This window comes from Equus caballus, chromosome 13, assembly GCF_041296265.1.
Source record: "Equus caballus isolate H_3958 breed thoroughbred chromosome 13, TB-T2T, whole genome shotgun sequence".
NCBI classification, from domain to species: Eukaryota; Metazoa; Chordata; class Mammalia; order Perissodactyla; family Equidae; genus Equus; species Equus caballus.
Genome location: NC_091696.1, coordinates 29,842,066 through 29,858,931, shown reverse-complemented (window position 1 = coordinate 29,858,931; position 16,866 = coordinate 29,842,066). Strand labels below are relative to the sequence as shown.

The 16,866-nt window shown below is 46.2% G+C and overlaps 1 long non-coding RNA gene across 1 annotated transcript; it reads right to left on the bottom strand.

The window, feature by feature from the left end:
- Positions 1-9,462: 9,462 nt before the first annotated feature.
- On the bottom strand, positions 9,463-16,780 carry LOC106781542 (uncharacterized). Its single transcript, XR_001378177.3, has 2 exons — positions 16,108-16,780; positions 9,463-9,821 (listed from the first exon to the last, which is right to left on the bottom strand). It is a non-coding gene; the product is annotated as an uncharacterized lncRNA (long non-coding RNA).
- Between the last annotated feature and the right edge of the window lie 86 nt (positions 16,781-16,866).

Here is a 16,866-nt window from a genome sequence, read left to right as displayed (position 1 = left end):
GCACTCAATAAATATTTCTTGACTGAATGAATGAATGAGTGAATGATGAACGAAGTCTTCTGTGTGTAAGAACTTGGAGGTTCCCAGCAGATACAAAGACAGCTGGGCACATGAGTCAGAGGGGCCAGAGGGCCCTGGCAGCACCCCTCCCATCCTGAGCTCCAGGCCCTGGTGCCCTGACCCCTCACTCACCCAGTGGACAGCTCATGCTCTCTCCTCAGCTCCTTCCTTTCTGCAGTCTCTGGGTTGTTCTGGGGCACCTGTCCTCCCACCCCTCAGGTGGCTTTATACTTGGGGCTGAGCCCTGGGGCCGCCCAGGAGGGAGGGAAGGAGTTACACCCTGGGGGAGGGGGAGGGCAGGTGCAGAAGCCCCTGGAAGCAGGGGACAGGTAGGGAAGGGAACACTGAGGTGACACCCTAGTCCCTTACAGCTGACAAACTCAACCTTAAACCCTGGTTGTTGGGAGGGAGGTGGCAAAGTTGGGGAGGGGATTATCAGGGGACAAAGGGGCCGCCCTGTTCCCTGCTGCTCTGCACGTCCTGGGATCCAGTTTCCCACAAGGAGGCGGCCCCCTGCCCCGCCCCACAGGGACCCAGGCATCAGGCCCTGGCTCCCAAGGAATTTAGAAAAGGGACCGGAGGGTGGCATGTGAGCAACATCACCCACACCCAGGTGCACTCTTAGACACAGGAGCACGTACATGTCTACACACGCATTGGCACGTGGGCACACACCAGACATACGCACACACTTTCATATGTTCATTCATTCATGTATGTATTGACACCTGTGTGCTGGTCCCTGTTCCAGGTGCTGGGACAGAGCAGGGAACAGTCAGACAAAAACCCTGTCCTCGTGGAGCAGGTGCCCTCATGGACATGCCTACACATGTGTCATATCACACACATCCGGCCAGACCTACATACCTTACACAGGGAGAGCCAGACGAACCAGTGCATGTGTCCACACAGATGCACACGGACATGTGAACACATGGCCACACCCAGAGGCCCCACCAGAAGCGCACGCACAGGCAGACACATATATACATGGAGTGTACCCACACCACGGCCATATGTGTGCACACAGACACACGTGCAGCTGGGGCTCAGGAGGTCTGAGATCTAGCCACATCTCAGTCTTTGCTATCCTGGGAGATCTTGGGCCAGCGGCTACCCTCTGCCCAGGCACAGCACACGCAGACACACACCTGAGGTCCTCCCCATCTGGAGAAGCCTTGTGGCAGAGAGGGAGGATGGGGAGACAGGTGTTGGGTTCCAGTCCCTCTCCAGGGCTTTCACAATCTCTCCACAAGGGAGCACTGTTCAGTTCTCAGCCCCTGCCCACCTGCTGAGTCAGTGAGTGGTCAGTCAGACCCCCACCCTGCTTCCATCCAGTTGGGAGCTGGAATACTGCTCTACTCTCCTCCCCAGTTTAGGGCTAGGGTGGAAGGAGAAGGCCCACACCCCTCCTGCTAGGGCAGGAGATACATCTGTTCATTCATTCACCTGTGTATACATTCAATCAGCAAATATTGGTGGGGCCCCTACCATGTGCTGGCACCAGGGTGAGTAATAAGTTAGGCCAGGTCCCTGCCTCATGGGGTGCACAGTCTGGTGCAGAAGACCAATAACAAACATGTAAACTGGTAAAAAACAAAATTCCCTAAAGGGACAAGGTGCTGAGAAGAAGAAACAGGCTGATGTGATTAGGTAGGGGTTGAGGAGACTTAGATAAGTAGCCTGAGGCCCAGAGGAGGGCAGCTACTTACCTGGAGTCCCACAGCACGGCCAGGACAGATCCTAGATTCCTGTCCCCCAGCTTGGAACCAGATCTGGGGTGTCCTCGATCTGAACTGTGAGCTGAAGGAGGAAGGAGGTGGGGGGGAAAGATGGCTCCTGAGGTGTGGGATCCTAAATTGGGTCTCCAAGGCTGGGGGCTGCCAGGGCTGCCAGACAGAGCCAATGCTAGGCAGGCAGTGATGTCAGGGGATTAGACTAGGTCCTTTGAGTGGGTGCACTGAGGTGTGGGCCAGGCAAGGTAGTGGAGGAGGAGGGCAGGAGGGGAGGAGGAGAAGAGGAAAGCAGATACTTGATCTGGTGCTATTCACAGGTGAATGGTGTACGTGGGGCAGGGCCTCACCTGAGAGGGCAGGCTCACCCTCACCCGAAACACCACCTCCTGCTTCTCTCAGAGGCTTCACTTTCTCTCTCTCTGGACCCCCAGGTGTCCCTCACAGCTGGACAAATTGGCCCCCATCCCAGGCCAAGCTCCATTTGTCCAAGGCATCTGTCTTGGCATAGGTCATCAGCTCTGCCACCCTGTCCTGCCCTACCTTGTAGCCCACTTGTCTCCATCACTGTTTTGGTCTCATCAGAATCTGATGCCTGGGGAATCCTAGCAACTTAGGAGTCAGCAGACTTGGGTGCAAATCCTCCCTTTTTCATCACTAGCTTGGGAAGGTTACTTAACCTCTCTGAGCCTGTTTGTTTCCTCATCTGGAAACCAGGATAATAATTCCCACCTCCCACGCTCTCTCTGATGCCACCCATCAGGTGCCTTGATCCCTGCTATGAGGCCCCTCCTACGCCCCTCAAGCGTTGCCCCAGTGGTACATAATGCCTACAACCAACAGCAAAAGCCTCAACGCCCCATGACCCCATGCTTGGAGCCCAATCCCCACCAGCCATACATACACTCCCAAGCAGTCTGTCCTGTCCATCCCCCAGGACACTCAAGCATGACCCCAAGGTCATCCAGCAGGTCACATAACGAGGCCCATTCAGAACAAATAAACATGAACTCCAAACCAGATCCTCACCCTGACCCCAGTATTAATCCCAACCCCATTTCTGCCCCTGACTGCAAGTCTTCACCCCTACCTCTCCAGGCAAAGTTAAGTACAGAGGCCTCGAGGTGGAAGCATGCTTGGCAGCTTTCAGGAACAAACAAGGCCAGTGGAGAGAGCAGAGATTGGTGGTTGGTGAGATGTGACAGGATAGGGAAGAACAAGGGTGTCTTTGCCCCCTCCCACCCTTCCTATACCTTTCCTTGACTCCCCAGTGCCCTCAGGATAAAGTCCTAACTCTATAGCCCAGCCTTTGAGGCCTGTAATCCCCTAGTCCCTGAACAGCCTTGCGCCCCACTTCTTGCTTTTCCTCACCTCCTACCTCAGCCGTCCGACCTATTTATCAGGCCTGCTGAACCCCAGGGCTTTCTCATGTCATTCTCCCTGCACAGAAGGCTCTCCTGCTCCTCCTCTACCTGGCACAATCCTTCTCGTATTTTAACCTTCCACTCAGATTTTTCCTCCTCTAGGAAGCTTTCCCTGTCTCTTCTGCTGCCAGCAGGGTTAGGGGGCTCCTCTGGGCTCCCACAGCCCCCACGCTCCCCCTTGTCCATTTACTGGTCACCCTGCATTGTAATTCTCAGTCTCCTGCTTTCTCTCCCCCACCAGACAGGAGGCAGAGACTTGTCATCTCTACATCCCCAGCATGAGGCCATGCACAAAGGAGACACCTCAGTGAGTGCTGGATGAAGGAAGGCAGGAGCATGATGGTTCCAACTGCGGGCTCTGCAAAGCCAAGCCAAGGAGTCTAGTCTGCTGAGAAGAGTGCCTGATCTGAGTGCCTTGTCTTCAGAGGGTGGCAGGCTGAAGGGGTAGCGAAGGCACGTGGAAGAAAGGCCCCCAGTGCAGGGATCGCCAGGGTGAGGAGCACAGCCCACTCTGTTCATTGATTCCATGATTCTTTACAGCACCATTCCAGTGACGGGGATGGTGGTAAACAAGACCAAGAAGGTCCCTGCCCTCCTGGAGCACACAGCCTTGCAGCTCGACCTTCATCAGCAGCAGCAGCATCATAACTAACATTTCTTGAGAACTTACTAAGGGCCTGGCATAGTTCTAAGCTCTTTATGTATATTGACTCATGTGTTCTTTACATAAACCCCACGGAGTGGGTAGTACTGTTTCCCCATTTTGCCGATGAGGAAATTGAGGCATAGCAAGGTTAAGTGATCAGTTCAGGGTCACACAGCTAGTAGAGAACAGTGCTGTGTTGAACCCAGGCTCCGGATCCTGGGGTCTTCACTCTTATCACCATCTCTAGTCTTTGGGGCTTGACACTTTGCAGTCCATGAGCCCTTTCCACAGCCCTTGTCACTCTGGGTTCCCTGCAGGGTTATCTGACAAGGGGCCATCATCCTCATTTCACAGAGGAGATGCAGAGGAAGGAAAAGAATCACATTTTTTAGCCTCTATTATGCTACCAGTCATTTTATACATAGACATTATCTCATTTAATCCTTGTAACAACCTGGGACACAGGTTTTATGGTTATTATCCCCACTTTTACAGATGAAGTTCAGAGAGGTTTGGTGACTTGCCAAGATCACACAGAGAATGAATTGTAAGGGCTTTGAACTCAGGACTGGCTCCAATGTCTGAGCTGTTTCCTGCCATTTCCAGATGTAGCTCCTCTGACACACCAATATCTGCACCACGATTTGTCCCCATGCCTGGGACACATGGGCAGACATTGTGATGACTGAGTGGGAGACACAGGTCCAGCAGAGCTCTGCCCATTTGTCCTAGCCAGTCCCAACCTGGCCCTTGGCAACCTCTAGAATCCAGTCAAGCTTTGCCTTTGCTTCCTGAGCAGCCCTAGGCTTGATGAGGAGGGCCAGAGGAAGAGGTGTAATGAGCCCTGTACCAGGAGCAGAGTCTGATGGGGGTCTGGGGTGTCAGCTTTTAAATTGGGAATAAATGGAGTCAGAGCCAGCAGAGCTGTCCTCCATTCGGCAATTACGCACTAAATTCCCACTGAACTTCCCAAAGAAGTGACACATGCACAGAGTCTAATCAGATGAGTAGACCCTGCCAAATAACAAAAACAACCGTAAAGCCATGCTAAATTAAACACTGTGTGAGAGAGATGCAGAACTGGATAAGTAGGTCAATGGAACAGGATAGAAAGACCGGGAATAGACCCATGTATACATAGGAATTTAGGATGTGATAAAAGTGACATTTCAAATGAGGGAGGGAAGGATAAACTGTTAAAATAAAAGGTATTGGGACAGCTAGAATACTACATGGAAAAGTTTAACTTAGATCCTGTAAGGCGTGCAGCTGGTGTCCTATCCAGATTTCCTATAGCACACACTGTTGGTGCCCCACCCAGATCCCTTCACCAGCAATGCACCCAGCCCCCTGCAGCACCCACCTCTGGAGAGGGGTACCCCTCTCCTGCCAGCCCCCCTCCGCCTGGCAGACCTTGGCCAGTAGCAGACTGGCATAGTTGTATGTATAAAAGGCAGATTCCTTACCTCCAGGTGGAACTAACTTGGTGGTACAGTCTGGGCTCCAACCAAAGCCAGTCACCAGCCAAGAGGACATTCTTGCTCAGCTTTTCCTCACTGCCCTCTCCTGATAACCTCATTCTCCTTCTTCTGAGAACATTTCTCCAGTTACTTGATGAAGAATTCCCATCTTGGGCTATTTCTTGGGAATCTGACCTAAGGCAGATCCCTTTATAACACTTTTTTTCTTTTTTTTTTAAAGATTGGCGCCTAAGCTAACATCCATTGCCAATCTTCTTTTTTTTCCCTTCTTCTCTCCAAAGCGCCCCGGTACACAGTTGTATATTCTAGTTTTAGGCCCTTCTGGCTGTGCTATGTGGCATGCCAGCTAAGCATGGCCTGATGAGCAGTGCCATGTCGCGCCCAGGATCTGAACCAGCGAAACCCTGGGCTGCCGAAGCGGAGTGTGTGAACTTAACCATCAGCCACGGTGCTGGCCCTCTAACACTATTAAAAAAAAAAAATGCTAGATTAAAAATTTAAATGTGAGAGAGATTTCTGAAATCACTAAGCAAAAATATAGAAGAACACTTTAAAAGCTTGGACTTGCAGCATTATTTACAATAACCGAGACATGGAAACAACCTAAGTGTCCATGACAGATGAATGGATAAAGAAAATGTAGTATATACACACAAACAAATACTATTCAGTCATAAAAAAGGGAAATCTTGCCATTTGCAACAACATGGATGGACCTTGAGGGCATTATGCTGAGTGAAATAAGTCAGACTGAGAAAGACAAATATCATTTGTCAAGACAAACGAGAAGACAAATATATCAGAAAGAAAGACAAATATTTATATCCGGAATTTCAAAAAAACCAAACTCCTAGAAAAAGAAACCAGATTTGTAGTTGCCAGAGGTAGGGGTGGGGAGTGGGGGAATTGTGTGAGGTGGTCAAAAGGTACAAACTTCCAGTTATAAGATAAATAAGTACTGAGGATGTAATATACACCATGATGACTATAGTTTTCTTTCTCACAAAAGAGAGCAAATCCGTGAACCAAGAAAGTGGGAAAGGGAGCCACTAGGCACAACATCCTGTGAAGTAAATACTATGAAAAACATATCTTATAGCTGGGAAAACAGAGGTTCAGAGAGGGGAGGTCACACAGGACTGCACAACTAGTGGTAAAGCCAAGTCTTCAAACCAAGTCTATCTGACTTTAGACTCCCGCAGATAAAAGAATCCTCTGGGATGCTCTTAGAAGTACAGATTCTTGGTCCCCACTCAGATTCAATAGGTCCCAAAGAGCCCAGGCATCTGCAATTTTAGTATAGGGGCCACCCCCACCCCATCTCTCAGGGCATTCTGAGTCCCACTTTAAGGGACACTGAATAATACAACAACTCTGTCTTCCATAAAGAACCAGGCCTGGCAAGAAAAAAACACAAGAGATAGGGGAACTTTTGTAGATCAAAGAGATTCAGGAGACATAACGATAGGATTAATTATCCATTGCTGTGTAAAAAGTTACCCACAACCTAGTGGTTTAAAATATCAGTTATTGTTTCAGTTTCTGTGGGTCAGGAATCTGGGCTGAGAGGCTTTCACAAGGCTACAATAAAGGTCAGGGCTGCAGTCATCTCAGGGCAGGAGTATCTGCTTCCAAGTTCACTCCCCATGGCGTTGGTAGGATTCAGCTCCCCAAAGGCTGTTGGTCTGAGGGCCTGAGTCCTCCCCTGGCCATTAGCTGGAGGCTGCTTTCACCTCCTCACCATGTGGACCTCCCCATGGGGCAGTTCACAACCCGACATCTTGCTTCCTCTGAGAGGCTGAGAAGAGGCAGAGATAGTACTAAGAAGATGGAAGATGGTCACAGTCTTTTATAGCCTTATCTTGGAAGTGACATCCTATCACTTTTGCTGATTTTATTCATTATAGAAGCAAGTTGCTTGTTCTGGCCTCCATCAAGGGGAGAGGAATATCAGGGGGCAGGGGTCATTTGGAGCCATATCAGAAGCTGCCTACTTCAACAACTGAGTGCAATATGTGGCCCTGTTTTGAGTTCTGATTTCCCTAAACCAACTGCAAAGAGCCATGTATAAGATAATCCAGGGAATTTGAACATGGGCTGTATATTAGATGATATTAAAGAATTACCATTATTTATTTAGATGTGCCAAATGTCTGTGATTACATTAAAAGAGAAGATTCCTTATGTATTAGAGGTACATCCCAAAGAATATTAAAAGTGAAATGTTATGATGTCTGGGATTTTTAAAAACTAATACAATGGGGGAGGGGGAGGAATGGGGGTATAGATGAAACTGGGGTTAGTCATATGTTGATGAATGTTGAAGTGGGTAACAGTTACGTAGATATTGGAGTGCATTATATTGTTCCACGTTTTTTTTTGAGGAAGATTGGCCCTGAGCTAATATCTGTGCCCAACCTCCTCTATTTTGTATGTGGGACGCCTGCCACAGCATGGCTTGATAAGCAGTTTGTAGGTCTGCTGGGATATGAGCCGACGAACCCCAGGCCGTTGAAGAAGAGCTCATGAACTTAACCGCTGCGCCACCAGGCTGGCCAAATACTGTTCTACTTTTATATGTGTTTGACATTTTCAATAATAGTTAAAAATCAAAGTGAATTGAAGCTAAAAATCATGCACTGAAAGTTGAAAGAATATATAAAATCTAAAGCTTGCATATTGCATGTTGCACATTGACTGTATTTTAATTGCTAAAAAGGACAATTACAAGAGAAATAAACATTTTGGATGGGGAAAGAAAACCATAAATATGAAAAAGCAAAAGAAGGAAGGAAGGGAAGAAGGAAGGGAGGAAGGAAGAAAGGGAGAGAAGAAGTGAGGGAGGGGCGGAGGGAGGGAGGAATGATAGAAGCAGCCTTCCGAGGTGGCTGACCCCCGACCCCTGCTTAACAAGCCAGTGGGATTCAGGTCATTCTAGTAGAACAGAGAGCTTTGGGCAGCAGCAAATCTAAGCCCTCAAGGGTTCCTAGTTTCTGCAAAGGACTGGCTGGAGTTTAGGGGCTGCCTTGGGCCTAGAGGGATGGGGAAACTGGGTCCATTTCAGAAAGGGGATAGAGGCAGGGAGCCCAGAAGCAGCCGGAGGGGGTACTACATGCAGGTTCAGGGCTCTCCACGGAGCTTTGGAAAGATGCAGTATGGCACAGAAGGCCACAGTCTTACAGATCCTAGATTATGGGGAGAATAAATCCCAAACCCTCATCTTTAGATAGACAGAGGCCTGAGGCTGCCTCTTCATTCTGGATTAGGCCAGGAATTTCGAATCATAGCTGCCTAGCATGGGGCTTGGCATACAAGACGTGCTTAACACTCATTTATTCAATCTAGTAGTAGTGGTCCTCAACCAACGAGATGTGCATATCAGAATTTTCCAGAAAGCTTTTAATATCATTTGATTCTTTATAATCATGTGTGATTCTTTACGAAGGTAATGCACTCATTTTGGGATGGGTAGTTCACTTGTCTGGTTCAATATTCAAAAGGGCCAAAAAGGCACCTGTTAAGTGAAAGGGTTTCCTCCCACCTCTGTTCCCCAGCCACTCATTTCCCCTCCCTGGAGGCAACCACGGCTACTTGTTTCTTCTGTATACTTTCAAGGATATTTTATGTATATGTGATCAAATATGGATGTTTGGTTTTTGCCTTTTCAAACTTTTTTTTCCTGTTTTTTCTCTCCAAGTCCCCCCAGTACATGGTTGTATATTTTAGTTGTGGGTCCTTCTAGTTGTGGCATGCAGGATGCCACCTCAGAGTGGCCTGACAAGCAGTGCCATGTCTGCGCCCAGGATCTGAACTGGTGAAACCCTGGGCTGCCGAAGCGGAGTAGGCGAACTCAAACTACTTGGCCACGGGGCCGGCCTCTGCCTTTTTAAAACAAAGTGGTAAACCACATGCATTGTTCTGCACCTTGCTTTTTTCACTTAACAATGTTGCTCAAAATCATTCCATACTAGTTGTTTGTTTTTAAACCACAATTATATCTATTTATTCTATTTTTACAAGAAAGTGGAAAGTGACTGGAATATGTTTGAAAAGTTTCTGTTACTGAACCAAAGTGGGTCCACTTCTCAGTGAGTTGAAATGGAAGCCTTCACCAGAAGTAGCTGTCACACAAAGTAAAATTTATTTGCAGCAAATAAAGGAGACAATGGATAATTTCTTCCACAGCCATGGCTCCCGGATCAAGAGAAAGCAGGGGCCTTTTGTTTCGGATGGGAATGAATATTCAAAAGGGAGAGGTGGGAACTTGCTCACGCAGGCGGAGTTGGAAAACATGCTTCCACGTACATGGCATGTTATGGTAATAAGGCCTAAACTCCTCCTGGGGTGGAATCTTAACATTGAAATGAAGCAAAGGTAATCTCTTGGGCACTTCTCAGCCCGTCTGTGTGGAGGCGTAGCTCTTGCAGTGGGGTGCAGACTGGTTCAGGGTGGTTGGTGATTGCATCTCTTAACATATCTAAAAAACAATTTGGAGAGACGGTTAAGTGCTTCAGAAATCTCCTTTGAGTTACTTGGGGCAGTTAGTCAGCGACATTTCCAGGTAATATTCTGAGTTCGCTGTATAATTTAAACCTGTATCTTCCATATCCATTCTAAACTAGAAAACTTGTTGCAATTATATTACCTTTTTCCTCTTATTACAGTACATTTGGTTTGTCATTCTTTATTGTAGCAAAATAAAAACACAAAATTTACTGTTTTAATCATTTTTAAGTGTACAGTTCATTGTTATTAAGTACATTCACTTTGTTGTGCAAATATCAGCACCATCCCTCTCCAGAACTTTTTCATCTTCCAAAATTGAAACTCTGTACCCATTAAACAATAACTCCCCATTTCTCCTGCTCCAGGCCCTGGTAACCACCATTACACTTTCTGTCTCTATGAATTTGACTACTCTAGGTACGTCATATCAGTGAAATCATACCATATTTGTCCTTTTGTGTCTGGCTTATTTCACTTACCATACTGTTTCAAGGTTCATCCACATTGTAGCATGCATCAGAATTTCATTTCGTTTTAGGCTGAACAGGATCTCATTGTATGTAATACCACATTTTATTTACCCATTCATTCATCCGTGAACATTTAGTTTGTGTCCATCTTTTGGCTACTGTGAATAATGCTGCTAAGAACATGAGTATAAAAGTATCTGTTAAGAGTCCCTGCTTTCACTTCTTTTGGGTACACACACAGAAGTGTGACTGCTAGATGAGATGGCAATTCTATGTTTAATTCTATGCTTGCTTAATTAATTAATTACACATTAAATTAATGTTTAATTTTTTTGAGGACCTGCCATATTGTCTTCCACAGTGGCTGCACTATTTCACATTCCCAACAGTGATACACAAATATTCCAATTTCTCCACATCCTTGCTAACACTTGTTATTTTCTATTTGTTTGTTTTTAAATAATAGCCGTCCCAAGGGGTGTGAAGGGGTATCTCATCATGGCTTTGATTTGTATTTCCCTAGTAACTAATGATGTTGAGCATCTTTTCATGTACCTATTGGCCATTTGTATATCCTCTTTGGAGAAATGTCTATTCAAGCCTGCAATTGCATTCTTAAAATATACATTTAAATGAATAATGAATTTATTGTTTTTGTTAAAATGATATCTGTCCATTATAAAAATTCAAGCAAACCAGAAAAGAACAAAGAAGAAAATAGCCACCCTATTTCACCACCCAGAAATAGCTATTACTGTAGTAACATTTAATGAACATCATTGTGGACGTCTCACAGGTAAAGAAATGGGAAAAAATTTATAACAATCAATTCATACTATATGTCCTATTTTAAAACAAAACATTACATTTAATTTATTTGAATTTAACAGAAAAAGAAATGTAAGTGAAACTGAAAGAATGGTTGAACTTCAGATAAATGTTTCTTTACTAAAAGTGACATTATTTCTTATAAGATTCCTCTAAGGTTAAGGAAAAAAGATTTTGAAAAACATGGAGGATGGACTCATTATTTATGAATCACATGTTTTAAAAGTAGACATGGCTAATTAACTCCCGCCACATTAGCCACTCCCAATTAATTCCTAATGTTTCTCTCACTCTCTTCCCCTATGTCCAGACTTTTGTAGGTTGTATTACTATTTTTAGTTTACTAATCTTTATAATGTTCATAGTATATGCTATTCTGTAACCTTGCTTTCCTTAATTGTCTAGTCTTAGATTGATATTTAAATATTTTCAATGGCAACCAACAATCTTTTTTATTTTGACTCATCTCTTAGCTAGATTTTATTTTCAAATAGGTATTTCAAGAAAGGATCATGCCCTTTCCATTCTCTCTTCTGCGTGGCTCCTAGTTTGCACGGTAACTTAGGGGAAAACAAAAAATTTTTTTTTTAAGTTTTAATTGTGGTAAAAAACATCCAATTTGCCATCTTACAAAGGGAAACTTTTACAATGTCCAGAGCCCCTCCTGCAGGAACCCGCTCAGAGCATTGATCCTGCTCCCAAATGGAAGGGTACATCCGCAAAAAGAAACGTGATATTATGTACATGATAAATTTGAGGAGGTTCAGGACCCTCCAGGAACACTAGCCAAAGAGCTGTACTGAAATTTTCTGTGGCCACCCGAAAGCACACCTACTGCTGAGCATTTCACTTCTGTGATCTTCACCTATCAAACCCAGACTGCCTTTTGGGAGCCTTGCTTTTTGTCATTACTGATCCCAGGGCTGACCATCAACCTCTCACAGAGGCATTTCTGTTCACTTGCCCACCATAGTTGAGTGTAAATCAGACTTTATATGGATGTCACCATACCATGTGACAACAAAAGAGCTCATTCAGTGGGTGTCTTGTAGTGGGTGCTTGCCCAGAAAATCCTCTCTATGGTGACACTAACTTCCCCTGGGACCCATAGGAAGCTGTACTTGTCATTAGGACTGCTCACAAGTATTCCAGTTCTTCTCCTTCCAGGCATGTGGAGAGTTCCGTTTTCTGCCCGCTTTGAAGTTACTCAAGGCTATGGACTGCTCAATGCAATGTGAGCAGAACTGTCACGTGTTGCTTCTGGGCAGAAGCTATAAAAGCCAGTGCGTGTTTCACCAAGTCCTCCTCCCCCTATCCATCCACGATTGGATGGTGATCATAGAAGCCCATATTGAGATGGAGCCTCTTTCCTTGGCCTTATTCCCTGAGTGACTAGAATGAGCAGACCTCTCCCACTGACCAACACCAGACATGCAGCATGAGCAAGAAACAGACCTTTGCTGTTTTAAGCCACCAAAACTTCACTATTATTTGTTACTACAGCATAACCTACCCTACCTGGCTGATATAGAAGCTATGAACCTCTACAGGGATCCAGGAGAGATTGAGAAGGAAGAGCCTGTAGTGCTAAAAAGGAGCCTCAGGATAGATGGGCTTCTCTGGCCCCTGAATTCGGCACGCTCATTCCTAGGTTGCAGATAGTTCTGAAGGGAGGCAGGTGCCCTCCATTATTTTTCAGCAGCTCCTCACTGGAGACTGAAAGGTCTGACCTGTTTCTGAAACTGGTCTGCAGCCCCACGGCCCAGGCCCTCACAAAGGAAACCACCACCCCTGAGTTGTCTTAAGCCATCCTTCCAAAGGTTCTTAAACAAAATGCATAAAGTTGACAGAAAACAAACATCATTTTTTTCTCCAGTGTCCACTTTCTTTCTTTTTTTATTGTGGTCATAATAGTTTATAACATTATGAAATTTCAGTTGTACATTATTTATCAGACACTATATAAATGTACCCCTTCACTCCTTGTTCCCAGCCCCCACCCCCTATCCCCCTGGTAACCACTAAACTGTTCTCTTGGTCCATAAGTTTGTTTATTTTCCACAAATGAGTGAAACCATACAGTGTTTGTCTTTCTCTGTCTGGCTTATTTCGCTTAACATAATACTCTCAAGGTCCATCCATGTGGTTGCAAATGGGATGATTTTGTCTTTTTTATGGCCGAGTAGTATTCTATTGTGTATATATATACCACATCTTCTTTATCCAATCATCAGTCCATGGGCACTTGGGTTCCTTCCATGTCTTGGCTATTGTGAATAATGCTGCAATGAACATAGGGGTGCACAAGTCTCTTTGTATTGTTGATTTCAAGTGCTTTGGATAAATACTCAGTAGTGCGATAGCTGGGTCATATGGTATTTCTATTTTTAATTTTTTGAGAAATCTCCTTACTGTTTTCCATAGTGGATGCACCAGTTTGCATTCCTACCAGCAGTGGACGAGGGTTCTCTTTTCTCCACACCCTCTCCAACACTTGTTATTTTTTGTCTTGGTGACTATAGCCATTCTAGTGGGCATAAGGTGATACCTTAGTTTAGTTTTGATCTATATTTCCATGATGATTAGTGATGTTGAGCATCTTTTCATGTGCCTATTGGCCATCTGTATATCTTCTTCGGAAAAATGTCTGTTCATATCTTTTGCCCATTTTTTGATTGGGTTGTTTGTTTTTTGTAGTTCAGTTGTGTGAGTTCTTTATATAGTATGGAGATGAACATCATTTTTGTACAGGTGAAAAGGGGCTCATGGGTGCTGTATTCCCTGAGTTTACTTACGTCTGAGAAGGTCTGACTGTTGTCTTTTTTTTTTAAGATTTTTTTATTTTTCCTTTTTCTCCCCAAAGCCCCCTGTTACATAGTTGTGTATTTTTAGTTGTGGGTCCTTCTAGTTGTGGCATGTGGGACGCTGCCTCCCTATGGCCTGATGAGCAGTGCCATATCTGCACCCAGGATCTGAACCGACGAAACCCTGGGCCGCTGAAGCAGGGTACAAACTTAACCACTCGGCCACGGGGCCATCCCCTGACTGTTGTCTTTATATTTTAATGTCAACATGGCTGGATTATAGTATTTTCAACTCATGTTTTAAGTATACAAATAGCATCTGCTCATGGTAAAAATTTCAAGCTGTAGATTGGTTATAAGGTGAAAAGTAAAAGTTCCCCTATATCCTTACATGCAATCTCACTCTGCCATCCCCCTACCCACCCAGAGGTGGTTGCAGGCACAGCGCTTGGCACTGAGATGCTATACACAGTGCAGGAAATGGTCTTGACCCTCAATAGGCTTATTCTGATTGTTTCAGTTAATGCTGTCAGGTCAATAATGCTTACATTAGAACTGAAGCAAACTAGGTGTAGACTGTGTTGACTGGTGAGTACGTGTCTTATCCAAAAAGGGCAGCCACTGCTCAGCTCCTGCTGTTCAAAGAATGCAGACTTAGTGTTGCTAGATTTCAGGTGAAAGTGGAAATCCACTTTTGCTTGAGAAATTCATTGTTGCTATGCCAAACTAAACACACACATGGGCTGGATTTGATCAATTTGTGGATGTTGCAGTAGCTACGAGGATGGGTTCTGGAGTCTTGGGTTTGAATGCTGGCTCTACCACTCATCTGTTCTGGGCCCCCATTTCCTCATCTGTAAAATGGGATTCTACCTCATAGGATACTTACGAGGATCAAATGAGATGCTGACAGCACTTAATAACATGTGAGGTGGACTCATAGAAACCTACAATCCAGTGGAAGAGCCAATAAATGAGTCTCATCTGGGAATTACAGGAAGACTTCACTGGGACAGTTGCATTTAAACAGAGACCTGAAGGATTAATAGTTAACTGGGTGGAGAAGTGGACTGGGGACGAGGGGAAAGGCATATAACAAGCAGAGGGAACAGCTCTCGAGAAAGTCCTGAAGCAATCATGCAAGCTGAAGCTAAAGCAGTGAGGACATAGAGGAGAAAACCCTCTGGGAGCCAAGGATTTCCCGACTGATAAAGTATGAGCTAGAAGGAGCCTCAGCTCAGGCTGCGGCCAGTCCCTATAAACTTAGGACTTCACGCCACTGCGGCAACTTCCCTGACAGAAAAACCACACCCACCAAGTCTTCCGCAGGGCCCTCTAAGCCTCTCTTCTCAAACACAGAAGAGAGAGGGAAGAACAAGGGGCTGCCTTGGGGTCAAAAGTGAGTATTTTTCTAGGCAGAGGAGGAAGATCAAGAAGGCAGGTAAGAAGTCACAGAGGGCGGAAGCTGCCATTTACTCTGGTAGCTGAGGTGTCCACAGGGATGCCACCAAGGCTGGCTGGAGATGAGGCTGGGCAATGCAGCGCCTACAACTTCAGGTTGAGGAAATCTGGCCAGTTGGTAGGACCTCAGTCAAATGGAGAATGGGCGCCCCCTAGGAGCAGTGCTCGGTAGTGGACGCTGGAGGATCTACATGAGGAGGGGCGAGGAGGAGGGGGTGCGGCTCAAGAGATGGGGTTAGACTGCCCGCTACAGTTTTCTTCTCACAGGAGCTAACTCCTTCTAGCATGATGGATTCCTGGGATCCCAGAACAGCTGGGCTGCCAGAGACGTCGAAAAAGGAAATACCAACACGTGGCCCGTGTCAGGCCCTGAGCTGGGCACCTTCGTGAACATTGTCTTAATACTCCCCAAATCTGCTTCGAGGTAGGCATCATGATCCCCACTTTCCAGGTGAGAAAATAGAGGTTTGGTAACTTCCCAAGAGGGGCAGGGATTTTGTATGACTCTGGAGCCCTTTCCCTGGAGCCCTCACGACTTGGAAGATACTGATTCCCTGAAGTTTGGGGTGACAAGCATCGAGTGTGTGGCGCCCAAGCTTTCCAAGGGACATCAGTGTGACGGTACTTTCGGCAAGGACCACGCCACCCCTGTCGCGACAATACTGATTACTGTTGCTTTCCTATAAGAGCTTACCCTGAAATATGAAGTCCTCGCCACACGGGGAGGCGGATATTCTATATTCCTGGATCGCCCGGACGTCTTTCTCTCTCACCTCCACTGATCCCCAGTGGAGACATAAATTCTCCCCCTCCACTAGCGAGTGAAGGTGTGGGAGTACATTTCCCGGCAGGTTGTTCAGAAGGGGGTGGTGGGGAGAGGAGGAAAGAGACTCTCTGTTTCCGTCGGCTCGCAATTTGGCGTGTCCGCGGTGATGCACATTCCAACAGCCTACGTCCTTTCTCCGTAGAGCTAAGGAAGGGACTACGTCCCCCAGCAGGCACTGGCGCAGAGTGCAAGTGATATGACGCCATCTTTACTGTAGTTCTTCCCCCCGTTTCCGCAAGGAGTAGCCTTAGCACGCGGACTACAAGTCCCAGGGCGCCGTCTCTTCTTTCCTTTGGCCGGCATCTTTGCTGCTTTCCTTGCCGGCCCCTTTCCCCTTCCATTGTCTAGACTGAAGATAACAGAGGGGAGCCGGGAAGACTGCAACTCCCGTCAGGCTCTGCGCTACTGGGAGGGGGATTTGGATATTACAGGCGGGCGAGGTGCCCAAGGTGGTAGAATGAGGCGACGGGGAGAGGCTAGGTAACCTGCCATCTTTATGGTAGTCTCCTTATCCTCCTGGTTCCGCCATTCTTAAGGAGCACTGGAAGGCTAAAAAACTACTATTCCCATCGCACCTCATAAGATCGACTACTAGTCAGGTGTACGCCCCTCTTCCGCCATCTTGCT